This window comes from Oryctolagus cuniculus, chromosome 9 (assembly GCF_051225735.1).
Source record: "Oryctolagus cuniculus isolate XC-2025 breed Fujian yellow rabbit chromosome 9, ASM5122573v1, whole genome shotgun sequence".
Classification (NCBI taxonomy): domain Eukaryota; kingdom Metazoa; phylum Chordata; class Mammalia; order Lagomorpha; family Leporidae; genus Oryctolagus; species Oryctolagus cuniculus.
This window is the reverse complement of record NC_142875.1, coordinates 94,014,871-94,025,058: the sequence shown is the minus strand read 5'-3', so window position 1 is coordinate 94,025,058 and position 10,188 is coordinate 94,014,871. Positions and strand designations below refer to the sequence as shown.

The following is a 10,188-nucleotide window of genomic DNA, read 5'->3' as shown; positions in this document are numbered from 1 at the left end:
GAGGATTAGCCTACAAATTTATTTTCTAACAATTATATATGGTTGTCAGGTAAACTGCTGTTATGGTTTCCTTTTTTTTTTTTTTTTAAATAGAAGATAATGATATATGTTACTTATTTCTAACTCAGTAATTAGTGTTTTGGTCAAAGGTACCTGCTTGAATTAGACAGATTTGGGTGTGAATTGCAGTTCTACTGCTTCCTAGTCATGTCAACATTACCTCTCTTGCCTCAACATTATCATTTGTTAAAAAGTGCTTCAAAAATCTCCATTTCAACTTTTTTGGGCATAATCCTGAGTGGAATTGCAATATCACCTAGTAGTTCTGTTTTTAATTTTTAAAATTTTAAATTTTTGTATAAATGTAACAGATTTAATGTATTTCATATACACAGTTTTAAGAAAACAATGATACTTCGCTCCCTCCCTCTCTCCCAGCATTCTCTCCTCTATGCTCTCTTAGTTTTCTGTCAATTTTAGTGATGACATATTTTCAATTTTCTTTATGATCACAAGCTTAATTCTCTACTAAATAAATAATTCAACAACTTGTAAGTATACAAACCCTCTTCCTCATGAGTATAGACAAGGGCTGTAAACAATAATCAAATCTCAAAATGTCCATTTCACTCATACATGTAACATTTTTGTACTTATAAATTAATTACTACAAATCAGAAAAAACATATGATATTTGTCTTTTTGGGACTGGCTTATTTCACTAAGCATAATGGTCTCCAATTGCATCCATTTTGTTGCAAATGATAGGATTTCATTTTTTTATGACTGAGTAGTATTCCAGAGTGTATATATACCATATTTTCATTATCCAATCAATCATCAGTTGATGAACATCTGGTATGATTCCATATCTTAGCTTTTATGAATTGAGCTACTTAAACATGGAGTTACAGAAAATTCTTTCATATGCTGATTTCATTTTCTTTGTGTAAATCCCCAGGAGTGGGATGGCTAGGTAATGTGGCAAAACTATTTTCATATTTCTGAGGAATCTCCGTACTGTCTTTCCTAAAGGTTGTATTAGTTTATGTTCTCACCAACAGTGTATTAGGGTACCTTTTTTTTCCATATCCTTGCCAGCATTTGTTATGTTTTGATTTTTGGATGAAGGCCATTCTAACTGGGGTGAAGTGAAACCTCATTGCTTTTTTTTTTTTTTTTTTTTTTTGCATTTCCAGATACCTAGTGATCCTGAGCTTCTTTTCATATGTTTGCTGGCCATTTGCATTTCATCCCTTGAAAAATGCCTACTCATATCCTTAACACTTTTCTTAACTGGAATTTTTTTCTTGTTGTTGAGTTTCTTGAACATTTTATATATTCTGGGTATTAATCTTTTATCATATGTATAATTTGTAAATATTTTCTCTCATTCTGTTGGTCTTTCTCTTCACTTTGTTGAGTGATGTAATCCCACTTGTCTATTTTTGCTTGTATTGCTTGTGCTTTTGGGGTCTTATCCAAGAATTCTTTGCCATGCCAATGTCTTGCAGTGTTTCCCTATATTTCTCCTGCAATGGGATGGTTTCACTTCTTTTTCTTAGATCCTGGGTCCTTTCTTGTGATTCTTGTGTAATTCTTCTGTGTAATTCTTGTGAATTAATTTTTATGTAGGGTGTGAGGTAGGGTTCTTGTTTCATACTTCTGCATGTGGAGATCAATTTTCTCAACACCATTTGTTGAAGAGACTGTTATTTCTCCAGGGAGGGATTTTAGCTCATTAATCAAAGATTAATTGGAGGCTGGCGCCACGGCTCACTAGGCTAATCCTCTGCCTTGCGGCGCCGGCACACCGTGTTCTAGTCCCGGTCGGGGCGCCGGATTCTGTCCCGGTTGCCCCTCTTCCAGGCCAGCTCTCTGCTGTGGCCCAGGAGTGCAGTGGAGGATGGCCCAAGTGCTTGGGCCCTGCACCCGCATGGGAGACCAGGAGAAGCACCTGGCTCCTGGCTTCAGATCAGCGTGGTGCGCTGGCCGCAGCGGTCATTGGAGTGTGAACCAATGGCAAAGGAAGACCTTTCTCTCTGTCTCTCTCTCTCTCTCACTGTCCACTATGCCTGTCAAAAAAAAAAAAAAAAGATTAATTGGTTATAGATGTGTGGATTAATGCTAATGTGTTCCATTGGTCCACGTGCCTATTTTTGTGCCAGTACCACACTGTTTTGATTATAACAGCCCTGTAGTGTATTTAAATATGATATTGTGAAGTCTCTGGCTTTGTTTTTGTTTTGCTTTGCTTTTGATTGTTTTAGCTATTTGATTGCTTTAGCTATTATTATATTATATAATATATAATATATTATATTATATTATATTATATATTATTATATTATATTATATTATTATTATTTAGCTTTTTGATTGTTTTAGCTATTCAGAGTCTCTATTGTTTCCATATGAATTTTAGGGTTTTTTTTTCTAGATCTGTGAAGAATGTCTCCAGGATTTTGATCGGGATTGCATCGAATCTGTAACTCGCTTTGGGTAATACAGACCTTTTGATGATATTCGTTCTTCCAGTCCATGAACATGGATGATTTTTTCATTTATTTGTTTCCCTAATGATTTTAATTTTTGAAGAACCGTCCCATGTCCACGGAAGCATGTTTCATAGCAGTCAAGATGTGAAACTAATCGAAGTGCCCTGTGAATGATGAACAGATAATGAGAATGCAGTATAGGCTTACTAGGGAATGTTATTCAGTCTTATAAAGAAGACAATCCTGTCATATGCTACCACAGGAATCAATGTAGGGGAGGGACATGGCACTAGGTTAAAGTTTCCAGTTACATAATGATTGCTACATAATTTCACTTCTGTGGGGTTTCTAACATGCTCAGGAGCTTCCCTAGAGTCTCCCATGTAGGTACAGTGGCCCATGCACTTGGGTCATTGGCTTCTGCTTTTCCAGCACTTTAGCAGGGAGCTGGCCAGCAAATAGAACAGCCAATACTCTAACCGCACCATATGGGATGCCATTATTGAAGGGAGTGGCTTTACCAATTAAGCCACAACATGGCCCCAACACGGGATGATTCTTAACCTAATTTCAGTCACCTGTAAGAAAAGTCCTATAAAATACAACCAGATTTCGTAAACTCAGCACTCCATATCCACTGATTACATACAGCCTTTTTTCCATGTTAACATTCCCTAAACAATACAGTACAACACCTATCGACATAGCATTTATGTTTTCTTAGCTATTAGTTAGAGATGATTTAAAATACCTGGGCAGGTATGTATAAATTATATGCAAATACTATCCCATTTTATATAAGAAATTTCAGCATGGGAGGAATTAGGTATCTACAGGGTTTTGGAACTGATCCCTCATGGGAATTGAGGGTCAACTAACTGTCTCTTGTTCAGCAGATCTTGTGGCTGTTACTGCTATTACATAAAAAGTACTACTTAACTGGTATTTATGTATAGCTGTTCCAAACAAGGTCCATTTCTCTGCAATTGATTTTGCATGTTGGTAACAGATTTTAGCTTTGAAAAATAGACAAGAAGTAAACTTTGATAAGATTTGACCATGAACAAATGAATTATTGATAAGGAATTTATTCTTGAAAAGTCTCAGATTCGCATAGGATCTCAAGACATAACGAAGATAGTTTTCTTTTGTGGGTCATTAAGTAATTTTAAGGGCTCCTTAATGAAATTTGTAGAAAATGAGTTTTTGCATAGCAGCAGAGTCACTGTTTTGAAAAAGTGGCATTTTTGTCATTTAATTAGTCCCCTCATTTGTTTGTGACCCTTATGGGTTCTTTTATTCTTTCCATGATTTATCTCTCATCTGTATAAGAGTTATTTCTCCCACCTCTTCACATAGCTGGCATTACATTTAAACACCTGTTTAATTAGTTAGTCTTTACTACAATATTTTCATTGGAAGCCAAGGCACCTAAAAGATTCTAGCAAGGTTTTAATTACTTTTTGTATTGCTTTAATTCCTTCATCATCTCGTTTCACTTTATTTTGCTTTTGAAGATACTAGTGAGATAATAACCCCTTATATGTTATTTTAATTACCTTTTGGCTTCTTCCTCTTCCTGGAAATTGAAAGAACATTATGTTATAAAACAAAACAAAAAGCCAAAACCTTCCCCTGACAAAGCCTTTTGTATATTACCTTAAAATAATTAAAATTCTAAAGCATTTTTTAAAGAGGTCATAATTATACAAGAAGCTGTGTTGTCTAAGTGTTTTTAAGCAAATGAGATTGTGCTGTCTGATAATTCTTTTACGGACAATATTTATTATTTAAGGTCATTTGAAAGTTGGAACTAAACATGTACTGGAATAAAAAACTCCATACCTGATTACATTAGTTTAATCTGGCATTAAACTTCTCTTTTTAAAATGACATATTCATTTTTATTTACTTGAAAGGTAGAGTTACAGAGAGAGAGAGACAGAGACAGAGACAGAGAGACAGAGAGATATAGTGATTGAACTTCAATCTTGAGCCAGCGCCACGGCTCACTAGGCTAATCCTCTGCCTTGAGGCGCCGGCACACCGTGTTCTAGTCCTGGTTGGGGCGCCGGATTCTGTCCCGGTTGCCCCTCTTCCAGGCCAGCTCTCTGCTGTGGCCCGGGAGTGCAGTGAAGGATGGCCCAAGTGCTTGGGCCCTGCACCCCATGGGAGACCAGGATAAGTACCTGGCTACTGCCATTGGATCAGCGCGGTGTGCCAGCCGCAGTGCGCCAGCCGTGGTGGCCATTGGAGTGTGAACCAACGGCAAAGGAAGACCTTTCTCTCTGTCTCTCTCTCTCTCTCACTGTCCACTCTGCCTGTCAAAAACAAAAACAAAAACAAAAACAAAAAACAAAACAAAAAAAAACAACTTCAATCTGCTGGTTCACTCCCTGAATGTGCACAATGGCTGGACTGGGTCAGGCCAACACCAGGAGCCTGCAGCTCCATCCAGGTCTCCCACATGGTGACAGTTCACCACAACATCCACTTGGACCTAGATGGAGTTCCAGGATTTGGCTTCCACCTAAGCCAACTCTGGCCATTGTGGCTATTCGGGGAGTGTATCAGTGGACAGAAGATTTCTCTCTCTCTCTCTCTCTCTCTCTCTCTCTCTCTCTCTGTCACTTACCCCCTTCTCTGTAACTCTTTCAAATAAATACATGAAATTTTTAAAAAGAATCCATGTTTACTGTTCTTTTTCACTGAGACTGGACTTTTGGGACATTTTTGCTTCCTAAGTCATTTATCGAACACAAAGATTGCCTTGATGGATGTGCCCATCCCATGAAGGTTTTAATTAGACTGATGAATGGCAAAAGGAAAATGAAATCATAGATGGGAATGTGTGTCCTTTCTGTCGTTTTGTTTTATTTGATTATCTATCCATGTTGGTTTTTAAAAAATGTTAGTCAAAAGAATTTTTTTAAGATTTATTTATTTTATTTGAAAGTGTTACACAGAGAGAGGAGAGGTAGAGAGAGGAAGAGAGAGAGAGAGAGAGAGAGGTCTTCCATCCGATGGTTCACACCCCCCCCCCCCTCCACTGGCTGCAACAGCCAGAACTGCGCCGATCTGAAGCCAGGAGCCAGGAGCTTCTTCCAGGTCTCCCGTGTGGGTGCAGGGGCCCAAGGACTCGGGCCATCTTCTACTGCTTTCCCAGGCCACAGCAGAGAGCTGGATGGGAAGTGGAGCAGCGGGGTCTTGAACCAGCACCCATATGGGATGCCGGCACCTCAGGCCAGGGCGTTAACCTGCTACGCCTCAACGATGGCCCTGAAAGAATTTTTTAAGGATTCCTGGAATGTGCCACTTTTGTCTCATGAAAATATCTGAATCTTATCAATAAAAGAAAAGCAGTCTTTTATGTCATAGTTTGACAACATCCAGGGGGCTTCTTACCATCCTCAGTTGGGTTGGTTTTACTAATTTTTAGTTGCAATGACCACTCTGTATCCTGAGGGATCAGGAATATGTCCAGTGCCGCTCTAGCAGAGCACTTGTCAATCTCTGCCCCTTGGGAACCTCACTGTGTGTGTCCCTATATGTGTGTGTTTGCCTACATGTGAGCATGTGTGTGTGTACACATGTGTGTATGTGTGTGTGTGTGTGTGTATGTGTATGTTTAGCTTAGTTTACAATCTGAAATGAAGCAACTTAGGTCAGGGACCATTGAAATGTTGTTGTAGAGTTCCAGACAGTTAAGTGGTGAGATACTGTGCTATATATTCTTGGTATGAAATAAGCAAAACCAGCAATGACAGGGAAAGGCATATGGCTGAAGTGCTAGAAACTTGGTCTCTAACACTCATATGCTACCTCTGTTACTGCAGTAAAGGTCCTAAGAGGTTAAGATAGATGTTCTCTGTGGTGCCTTCTGGATCTAGCATCCTATGCAAAAGAAGAAGGAAAGACAGAAAGAAAGACAGGAGGGAAGGAAGGAAGGAAGGAAGGAAGGAAGGAAGGAAGGAAGGAAGGAAGGAAAAAAACAACAGAAGACCCTGGGAAGGCAGCCTCCTTGTGGTGCCTGTGAACCTGACGTTGAACAGGAGGGCCTGTCAGCACAGAAACCTCCACAAAGCGATGGGCTGCAGAGACAGCCGTGCAGACGCCTCCTCTCTGTTTCACAGGGAGTCTGTGTCTTTGACAAGATCATGAATCTTTATGATCAACGGCTAGTGTTTCTTTGCTTCCCCCTTTCTTCCAGCAAAGACAGGAAAATGAGACACATAACTACAGAGAGCATTCAGGTGGAAAATAATTACATGATCTTATCTAAACCTGACAGCCTGTTTTATGTGGCTCCTGGACTGTTGCTGCTGTACATGAATAGTATTTTTTTCTTACATATTTGTTCAAATTTTACTTAATGCTTTGTCAACTTTTAATACCAGAATGAGTGATGAAGAAAATTAAGCTAACATACTTAAAGGGAAGCGGTTTATAAATGCCTTTCGAAACGGTGAGGTAACTATTATTAGTTATAGGAAGTTTTCTATCGTCCTTGTCATTGAACAAAATAATAGCAAACAACATGAGGAAAGAGATAAAATAGACTAGGGAGGAACTACAAACTCTGAAAAAAGAAAATAAAATGACAGAAGCGAGATCATATTGAAAATGCTATCCTTGGGGCCAGCACTGTGATACCTGTGACACTGGCACTCCATATGAATACCGGTTTGAGTCCCAGAGTCTCCACTTCCAATCCAGCGAACCACTAATGCACCTGGGAAAGCCCTGGATGATGGCCCAAGTACTGGGGTTGCCGCCACCCATGTGGTAGACTCAGGTGGAATTCCAGGCTTCCGGCTTTGGCCTGGCCCAGTCCTGACTGCTGCAGCCATTTGGGGGTGAACCAGCAGACAGAAGATCTCTCTCTCTCTCTCTTGTGCAGAATGAGGGCAGACTTCCAGGATTTGGCACCAATTGTCTGGCAAGAAATATTGCATCCCTGTCTGACTTTCTGTCAAAGTCAAAATCAAGCTTATAACACAGTCTTCATAAATTACAGGGAAAATAATAAATCTAGAAATACATTGCAATCTGATAAATAATATCTCAATTTTAAACCTAACAATATTCTAAAATAAGAAATCTTTAGAGGACTATTTTAAAGTCAGGGATAAGTATTATTTAACATGGAGTAAATAGTGAGAAATAAAAACAGTTTTGAAAGATTATTATTTGAAATAATGACACAGAGGGGAGAGAGAGAGAGTGAGGGAGAGAGAGAGATCTTCCATCCTCTCGCTCACTCCCTAAGTGGTTGCAACACTTAGGACAGGAACAGATAAAAGCCAGAGGCCAGAAACTTCACCTGGGTCTCCCACATGAGTGATAATGGTCCAAGAACTTGGGCTGTCTTCTGTTGCTTCCCAGGTGCAATAGCAGGGAGCTGGATCAGAAGCCAGGCAGCAGGGACTCAGAATGGCACTGGGATTTGGAATAACGTTGTTATGAATGGCAGCTTAACCTGGTGTGCTGCAAGGCCAGCCCCAGGAAATGAAAATTTAAAGTTTATTGTTTTATTGTTATTTGAAAAGCAGAATTGGAGGGAGAGGGAAGGGGAGAGGGAGCGGGGGAGGGGGAAAATTTGGGAGAGGAGGAGGGGTGGGGGAGGGGGAGGGAGGGGAGGGGGAGGGGGAGGTGGAGAGGGATCTTTCATCTGCTGATTCACTCCCAAATCCTCACAACATCTGAGGCTGGCCAAGCTGAAACGAGGAGCCAAGAACTCCATCCAGGTGTCTCACATGGATGTGCGGTGACAGGAAGCTGGAGTGGAAGTGAAAACAGGTCTCCATCCCAGGACCTCCAGTGTGGGATGGGAGCGCCCCAAGCAGTGACTAAACCTGTGGTGCCACAACGCCAGCCACAGAAAATAGAAATGTGTAAAGGCTATCTAGATAGTACCTTGAAAAAAATAGTACTTAAAATATTAGAATCCAAACAAAATTTTAATACATGTCTCAATTTCTGAATAAATGCATATAGGCAATATTTTTATAATCTAGTAGTAATCAACTAGAATCCATCCTTGTAGTAAAATATTCTATTTGTTATAGCAAAATTCCAAATCTAGGAAGTCAGCAAATTACTTGCATCAAAGATGAAGGAAAATTTGTTTAATTTCCTTGAATATAAAAAAATATTGTTAACACAATAGACGAAAGTTGTACAGTTTACCAAAGTGTGAACAAATTGATTAGCTACTTAAAAAAAAAGTTTTCTCACACAAATGTGGTTTTATTTTTGTGTAAAAGAGTGAAGAGTTTTTTGAAAAATGATGTTAAAACCGCATCAGCAATGATGATGGAGACAGATCCTGAGTGCACCTTACTGAGGGAGTGTGAACAGTCCCACTCTTTGGAATGTACTTTGGGCTGAGGTTTAAAGAGCATGGAGACAGCGCCAGCACTGTGGTGTAGTGGGTAAGAGCCGCCGTCTGCTGTGCTGGCATCCCGTATGGGAGCCGGTTCAAGTCCCCACTGCTCTACTTCCAATCCAGCTCTCTGCTATGGCCTAGGAAAGCAGTAGAAGATGGCCCAAGTGCTTGGGCCCCTACACTCATATGGGAGACTGGGAGGAAACTCCTGGCTCCTGGCTTTGGGTTGGCACAGCTCCAGCTATTGCGGTCATCTGGGGAATGAACCAGTGGATGGGAGATCTCTCTCTCTCTCTCTCTCTCTGCCTCTCTTTATCTCTTTGTGAAAATTTGACTTTCGAATAAATAAATAAATCTTAAAAAAAAAAAAAGTCTAGTTCTTTCCGCCATCTTGGAGCCTGTGGAGGCCTGCAGGGAGCAGGACTTCTAGAAGGCAGCTATGTCTGGAAGACTGTGGTGCAAGGCCATTTTTGCTGGCTATAAGCGAGGTCTCCAGAACCAAAGGGAACACACGGCACTGCTTAAAATTGAAGGTGTTTATTCTCGGGATGAAACTGAATTCTACTTGGGCAAGAGGTGTGCTTATGTGTACAAAGCAAAGAACAACACAGTGACTCCTGGCGGCAAACCTAACAAAACCAGAGTAATCTGGGGAAAGGTAACTCGTGCTCACGGAAACAGTGGCATGGTTCGTGCCAAATTCCAAAGCAACCTTCTTGCGAAGGCCATTGGACACAGAATCCGTGTGATGCTGTACTCCTCAAGGATTTAAACTATTGAAAAGTAAATAAATAAAAATGGATTTGTTCTCTTGTAAAAAAAAAGTCTATGGAAACACCCACAATTACAGTGCTGCGTTCCAAAGCTGCTGTAGAAAATTCACAGAAGATTTTGAGGATTTAAAGCTCATCTTTCTTATTATTTAAGAGGCCATGGAGCCACTCAGAGACATGGTGATTCACAACTGAACAGCTAGGTGCGCTTTGCTGTCCAGCCCCCAATGGAACAGACATGAGGGGGGCGTGTGGTGCGGCAGTTAGGATGCCTTCTGGGATGCCCCACCCCATGACTGACTGCCGGGGTTTGTGTTCAGGCTCTGCTTCCGACTCCAGCTTCTTGCTAACGCACACTGGCAGGCAGCAGACTATGGCTGCCACCCATGTGGGAGACCTGTATTGAGGTGTAGCTCTGGATTTTGTCCAGGCCTAGCCCCGGCTGCTGCAGGCATTTGGGGAGTAAACCAGTGGCTGGAAGATATTTTCTCTCTCTCTCTCGCTCAAATAAATAAGAATGGATAAAATG

At 40.6% G+C, this 10,188-nt stretch overlaps 1 pseudogene; it reads left to right on the top strand.

Moving 5' to 3' along the window:
* Nucleotides 1–9,251: 9,251 nt before the first annotated feature.
* LOC100355618 (large ribosomal subunit protein eL33 pseudogene) lies at nucleotides 9,252–9,710 on the top strand (annotated as a pseudogene).
* The last annotated feature ends 478 nt before the right edge of the window (nucleotides 9,711–10,188 follow it).